At 38.5% G+C, this 6,629-nt stretch overlaps 13 pseudogenes; all 13 read right to left on the bottom strand.

Moving 5' to 3' along the window:
• Nucleotides 1-437: 437 nt before the first annotated feature.
• On the bottom strand, nucleotides 438-556 carry LOC114780190 (uncharacterized; annotated as a pseudogene).
• Nucleotides 557-723: 167 nt separating this feature from the next.
• Nucleotides 724-842, bottom strand: LOC114780166 (uncharacterized; annotated as a pseudogene).
• Nucleotides 843-1,660: 818 nt separating this feature from the next.
• LOC114780165 (uncharacterized) lies at nucleotides 1,661-1,779 on the bottom strand (annotated as a pseudogene).
• Nucleotides 1,780-1,940: 161 nt separating this feature from the next.
• Nucleotides 1,941-2,059, bottom strand: LOC114780164 (uncharacterized; annotated as a pseudogene).
• Nucleotides 2,060-2,601: 542 nt separating this feature from the next.
• Nucleotides 2,602-2,720, bottom strand: LOC114780149 (uncharacterized; annotated as a pseudogene).
• A 161-nt stretch (nucleotides 2,721-2,881) lies between these two features.
• LOC114780189 (uncharacterized) lies at nucleotides 2,882-3,000 on the bottom strand (annotated as a pseudogene).
• Nucleotides 3,001-3,162: 162 nt separating this feature from the next.
• LOC114780163 (uncharacterized) lies at nucleotides 3,163-3,281 on the bottom strand (annotated as a pseudogene).
• A 161-nt stretch (nucleotides 3,282-3,442) lies between these two features.
• Nucleotides 3,443-3,561, bottom strand: LOC114780162 (uncharacterized; annotated as a pseudogene).
• Nucleotides 3,562-4,101: 540 nt separating this feature from the next.
• On the bottom strand, nucleotides 4,102-4,220 carry LOC114780191 (uncharacterized; annotated as a pseudogene).
• A 442-nt stretch (nucleotides 4,221-4,662) lies between these two features.
• Nucleotides 4,663-4,781, bottom strand: LOC114780161 (uncharacterized; annotated as a pseudogene).
• Nucleotides 4,782-4,943: 162 nt separating this feature from the next.
• LOC114780159 (uncharacterized) lies at nucleotides 4,944-5,062 on the bottom strand (annotated as a pseudogene).
• Nucleotides 5,063-5,881: 819 nt separating this feature from the next.
• On the bottom strand, nucleotides 5,882-6,000 carry LOC114780188 (uncharacterized; annotated as a pseudogene).
• Nucleotides 6,001-6,162: 162 nt separating this feature from the next.
• On the bottom strand, nucleotides 6,163-6,281 carry LOC114780160 (uncharacterized; annotated as a pseudogene).
• Between the last annotated feature and the right edge of the window lie 348 nt (nucleotides 6,282-6,629).

Raw genomic sequence — 6,629 nt, 5'->3', positions numbered from 1 at the left:
TCTGCTTGAAAATCTTGGACTTTAAACAAAAGACTTTGAAAACATTATAAAGTGCGAAAACTCCGCTTTAATGTCAAATTAGATGGAGAAAAGGCAAAAAAAGCTAACAAAGCCATGTAAATACTTTCATTTTAAAAGTTTTTCAATAGTTAAAGCGCTTACAGCACCTGGTATTCCCAGTAGTCTCCCATCCAAGTACTAACCAGGGCCCAAGCCTTCTTAGCTTCTGAGATCAGAACAAGATTGGGCATTCTTCAGCTGGTTTGTCCGTACACAAACTCTGCTTGAAAATCTTGAACTTTAAACCAAAAGGGCTTTGAAAACATTATAAAGTGCGAAAACTCCCGCTTTACTATCAAAATTATGATGGAGAAAAGGCAAAAAAAGCTAACAAAGCCATGTAAATACTTTCATTTTAAAAGTTTTTCAATAGTTAAAGCTTACAGCACCTGGCATTCCCATGTAGTCTCCCATCCAAGTACTAACCAGGCCCAAGCCTTCTTAGCTTCTGAGATCAGACAAGATTGGGCATTCTTCAGCTGGTTTGTCCGTACACAAACTCTGCTTGAAAATCTTGAACTTTAAACCAAAAGGGCTTTGAAAACATTATAAAGTGCGAAAACTCCCGCTTTACTATCAAAATTATGATGGAGAAAAAAGGCAAAAAAAAAGCTAACAAAGCCATGTAAATACTTTCATTTTAAAAGTTTTTCAATAGTTTAAAGCTTACAGCACCTGGTATTCCCATGTAGTCTCCCATCCAAGTACTAACCAGGCCCAAGCCTTCTTAGCTTCTGAGATCAGACAAGATTGGGCATTCTTCAGCTGGTTTGTCCGTACACAAACTCTGCTTGAAAAATCTTGAACTTTAAACCAAAGGGGCTTGAACACATATCAAAGAGTGAAAACTCCCGCTTTACTGTCAATTATGATGGAGAAAAGGCATAAAAGTTGGAGTGGTAAGCTTTTATTTGCAAAACAACAAATAAAGTGCACACCTTCTAGAGGCAATGCATACTGGGTCGATGAATAAAGCGGATGGAGCAGGCCCTATTGCCGACTCCCTGTTATAAAATCCGCTTATATGAAATATCAGATATTAAATTGACATCAGGGTGCGTAGCACCTGAAGGCCGAGGGCTGGAAAACCCCACCTAATCGATTCAGCTCCACCCCACTCCATAGCCAAGCCTGTGAATGATCGTTGTAGAGCACACACAGACAAAGAAACCTGAAGAGAAGTTAAAAAAAAAAAAAAAAAAAAAAAAGAAAAAAGGCGGGAAAACATACTAAAGAAAGAAAGTACCCCTTAACTTACTTTAAAAAAGTTAACAAAGTGATGTAAATACTTTCATTTTAAAAGTCTTACAATAGTTAAAGCTTACAGCACCTGGCATTCCCATGTAGTCTCCCATTCAAGTACTAACCAGGCCCAAGCCTTCTTAGCTTCTGAGATCAGACAAGATTGGGCATTCTTCAGCTGGTTTGTCCGTACACAAACTCTGCTTGAAAATCTTGGAACTTTAAACCAAAAGGGCTTTGAAAACATTATAAAGTGCGAAAACTCCCGCTTTACTATCAAATTATGATGGAGAAAAAGGCAAAAAAAGCTAACAAAGCCATGTAAATACTTTCATTTTAAAAGTTTTTCAATAGTTAAAGCTTACAGCACCTGGTATTCCCATGTAGTCTCCCATCCAAGTACTAACCAGGCCCAAGCCTTCTTAGCTTCTGAGATCAGACAAGATTGGGCATTCTTCAGCTGGTTTGTCCGTACACAAACTCTGCTTGAAAATCTTGAACTTTAAACCAAAAGGGCTTTGAAAACATTATAAAGTGCGAAAACTCCCGCTTTACTGTCAAATTATGATGGAGAAAAGGCAAAAAAAGCTAACAAAGCCATGTAAATACTTTCATTTGAAAAGTTTTTCAATAGTTAAAGCTTACAGCACCTGGTATTCCCATGTAGTCTCCCATCCAAGTACTAACCAGGCCCAAGCCTTCTTAGCTTCTGAGATCAGACAAGATTGGGCATTCTTCAGCTGGTTTGTCCGTACACAAACTCTGCTTGAAAATCTTGAACTTTAAACCAAAGGGGCTTGAACACATATCAAAGAGTGAAAACTCCCGCTTTACTGTCAAATTATGATGGAGAAAAGGCATAAAAGTTGGAGTGGTAAGCTTTTATTTGCAAAACAACAAATAAAGTGCACACCTTCTAGAGGCAATGCAATACTGGGTCGATGAATAAAGCGGATGGAGCAGGCCCTATTGCCGACTCCCTGTTATAAAAATCCGCTTAATATGAAATATCAGATATTAAATTGACATCAGGGTGCGTAGCACCTGAAGGCCGAGGGCTGGAAAACCCCACCTAATCGATTCAGCTCCACCCCACTCCATAGCCAAGCCTGTGAATGATCGTTGTAGAGCACACACAGACAAAGAAACCTGAAGAGAAGTTAAAAAAAAAAAAAAAAAAAAAAAAAAAGAAAAAAGGCGGGAAAACATACTAAAGAAAGAAAGTACCCCTTAACTTACTTTAAAAAAGTTAACAAAGTGATGTAAATACTTTCATTTTAAAAGTCTTACAATAGTTAAAGCTTACAGCACCTGGCATTCCCATGTAGTCTCCCATTCAAGTACTAACCAGGCCCAAGCCTTCTTAGCTTCTGAGATCAGACAAGATTGGGCAATCTTCAGCTGGCATGTCCGTAAGCAAACTCTGCTTGAAAATCTTGGACTTTAAACAAAAGGACTTTGAAAACATTATAAAGTGCGAAAACTCCCGCTTTACTATCAAATTATGATGGAGAAAAGGCAAAAAAAAGCTAACAAAGCCATGTAAATACTTTCATTTTAAAAGTTTTTCAATAGTTAAAGCTTACAGCACCTGGCATTCCCATGTAGTCTCCCATCCAAGTACTAACCAGGCCCAAGCCTTCTTAGCTTCTGAGATCAGACAAGATTGGGCATTCTTCAGCTGGTTTGTCCGTACACAAACTCTGCTTGAAAATCTTGAACTTTAAACCAAAAGGGCTTTGAAAACATTATAAAGTGCGAAAACTCCCGCTTTACTATCAAATTATGATGGAAAAAAAGGCAAAAAAAGCTAACAAAGCCATGTAAATACTTTCATTTTAAAAGTTTTTCAATAGTTAAAGCTTACAGCACCTGGTATTCCCATGTAGTCTCCCATCCAAGTACTAACCAGGCCCAAGCCTTCTTAGCTTCTGAGATCAGACAAGATTGGGCATTCTTCAGCTGGTTTGTCCGTACACAAACTCTGCTTGAAAATCTTGAACTTTAAACCAAAAGGGCTTTGAAAACATTATAAAGTGCGAAAACTCCCGCTTTACTATCAAATTATGATGGAAAAAAGGCAAAAAAAGCTAACAAAGCCATGTAAATACTTTCATTTTAAAAGTTTTTCAATAGTTAAAGCTTACAGCACCTGGTATTCCCATGTAGTCTCCCATCCAAGTACTAACCAGGCCCAAGCCTTCTTAGCTTCTGAGATCAGACAAGATTGGGCATTCTTCAGCTGGTTTGTCCGTACACAAACTCTGCTTGAAAATCTTGAACTTTAAACCAAAGGGGCTTGAACACATATCAAAGAGTGAAAACTCCCGCTTTACTGTCAAATTATGATGGAGAAAAGGCATAAAAGTTGGAGTGGTAAGCTTTTATTTGCAAAACAACAAATAAAGTGCACACCTTCTAGAGGCAATGCAATACTGGGTCGATGAATAAAGCGGATGGAGCAGGCCCTATTGCCGACTCCCTGTTATAAAAATCCGCTTAATATGAAATATCAGATATTAAATTGACATCAGGGTGCGTAGCACCTGAAGGCCGAGGGCTGGAAAACCCCACCTAATCGATTCAGCTCCACCCCACTCCATAGCCAAGCCTGTGAATGATCGTTGTAGAGCACACACAGACAAAGAAACCTGAAGAGAAGTTAAAAAAAAAAAAAAAAAAAAAAAAAGAAAAAAGGCGGGAAAACATACTAAAGAAAGAAAGTACCCCTTAACTTACTTTAAAAAAGTTAACAAAGTGATGTAAATACTTTCATTTTAAAAGTCTTACAATAGTTAAAGCTTACAGCACCTGGCATTCCCATGTAGTCTCCCATTCAAGTACTAACCAGGCCCAAGCCTTCTTAGCTTCTGAGATCAGACAAGATTGGGCAATCTTCAGCTGGCATGTCCGTAAGCAAACTCTGCTTGAAAATCTTGGACTTTAAACAAAAGGACTTTGAAAACATTATAAAGTGCGAAAACTCCCGCTTTACTATCAAATTATGATGGAGAAAAGGCAAAAAAAGCTAACAAAGCCATGTAAATACTTTCATTTTAAAAGTTTTTCAATAGTTAAAGCTTACAGCACCTGGCTATTCCCATGTAGTCTCCCATCCAAGTACTAACCAGGCCCAAGCCTTCTTAGCTTCTGAGATCAGACAAGATTGGGCATTCTTCAGCTGGTTTGTCCGTACACAAACTCTGCTTGAAAATCTTGAACTTTAAACCAAAAGGGCTTTGAAAACATTATAAAGTGCGAAAACTCCCGCTTTACTATCAAATTATGATGGAAAAAAAGGCAAAAAAAGCTAACAAAGCCATGTAAATACTTTCATTTTAAAAGTTTTTCAATAGTTAAAGCTTACAGCACCTGGTATTCCCATGTAGTCTCCCATCCAAGTACTAACCAGGCCCAAGCCTTCTTAGCTTCTGAGATCAGACAAGATTGGGCATTCTTCAGCTGGTTTGTCCGTACACAAACTCTGCTTGAAAATCTTGAACTTTAAACCAAAAGGGCTTTGAAAACATTATAAAGTGCGAAAACTCCCGCTTTACTATCAAATTATGATGGAGAAAAAGGCAAAAAAAGCTAACAAAGCCATGTAAATACTTTCATTTGAAAAGTTTTTCAATAGTTAAAGCTTACAGCACCTGGTATTCCCAGGTAGTCTCCCATCCAAGTACTAACCAGGCCCAAGCCTTCTTAGCTTCTGAGATCAGACAAGATTGGGCATTCTTCAGCTGGTTTGTCCGTACACAAACTCTGCTTGAAAATCTTGAACTTTAAACCAAAGGGGCTTGAACACATATCAAAGAGTGAAAACTCCCGCTTTACTGTCAAATTATGATGGAGAAAAGGCATAAAAGTTGGAGTGGTAAGCTTTTATTTGCAAAACAACAAATAAAGTGCACACCTTCTAGAGGCAATGCAATACTGGGTCGATGAATAAAGCGGATGGAGCAGGCCCTATTGCCGACTCCCTGTTATAAAAATCCGCTTAATATGAAATATCAGATATTAAATTGACATCAGGGTGCGTAGCACCTGAAGGCCGAGGGCTGGAAAACCCCACCTAATCGATTCAGCTCCACCCCACTCCATAGCCAAGCCTGTGAATGATCGTTGTAGAGCACACACAGACAAAGAAACCTGAAGAGAAGTTAAAAAAAAAAAAAAAAAAAAAAAGAAAAAAGGCGGGAAAACATACTAAAGAAAGAAAGTACCCCTTAACTTACTTTAAAAAAGTTAACAAAGTGATGTAAATACTTTCATTTTAAAAGTCTTACAATAGTTAAAGCTTACAGCACCTGGCATTCCCATGTAGTCTCCCATTCAAGTACTAACCAGGCCCAAGCCTTCTTAGCTTCTGAGATCAGACAAGATTGGGCAATCTTCAGCTGGCATGTCCGTACACAAACTCTGCTTGAAAATCTTGGACTTTAAACCAAAAGGGACTTTGAAAACATTATAAAGTGCGAAAACTCCCGCTTTACTATCAAATTATGATGGAGAAAAGGCAAAAAAAGCTAACAAAGCCATGTAAATACTTTCATTTTAAAAGTTTTTCAATAGTTAAAGCTTACAGCACCTGGCATTCCCATGTAGTCTCCCATCCAAGTACTAACCAGGCCCAAGCCTTCTTAGCTTCTGAGATCAGACAAGATTGGGCATTCTTCAGCTGGTTTGTCCGTACACAAACTCTGCTTGAAAATCTTGAACTTTAAACCAAAAGGGCTTTGAAAACATTATAAAGTGCGAAAACTCCCGCTTTACTATCAAATTATGATGGAAAAAAAGGCAAAAAAAGCTAACAAAGCCATGTAAATACTTTCATTTTAAAAGTTTTTCAATAGTTAAAGCTTACAGCACCTGGTATTCCCATGTAGTCTCCCATCCAAGTACTAACCAGGCCCAAGCCTTCTTAGCTTCTGAGATCAGACAAGATTGGGCATTCTTCAGCTGGTTTGTCCGTACACAAACTCTGCTTGAAAATCTTGAACTTTAAACCAAAGGGGCTTGAACACATATCAAAGAGTGAAAACTCCCGCTTTACTGTCAAATTATGATGGAGAAAAGGCATAAAAGTTGGAGTGGTAAGCTTTTATTTGCAAAACAACAAATAAAGTGCACACCTTCTAGAGGCAATGCAATACTGGGTCGATGAATAAAGCGGATGGAGCAGGCCCTATTGCCGACTCCCTGTTATAAAAATCCGCTTAATATGAAATATCAGATATTAAATTGACATCAGGGTGCGTAGCACCTGAAGGCCGAGGGCTGGAAAACCCCACCTAATCGATTCAGCTCCACCCCACTCCATAGCC

The sequence above is a fragment of the Denticeps clupeoides genome, unplaced genomic scaffold (assembly GCF_900700375.1).
Source record: "Denticeps clupeoides unplaced genomic scaffold, fDenClu1.1, whole genome shotgun sequence".
Lineage (NCBI taxonomy): Eukaryota > Metazoa > Chordata > Actinopteri > Clupeiformes > Denticipitidae > Denticeps > Denticeps clupeoides.
The sequence above is the reverse complement of the archived record's forward strand: the minus strand, read 5'-3'. Positions and strand labels throughout refer to the sequence as shown.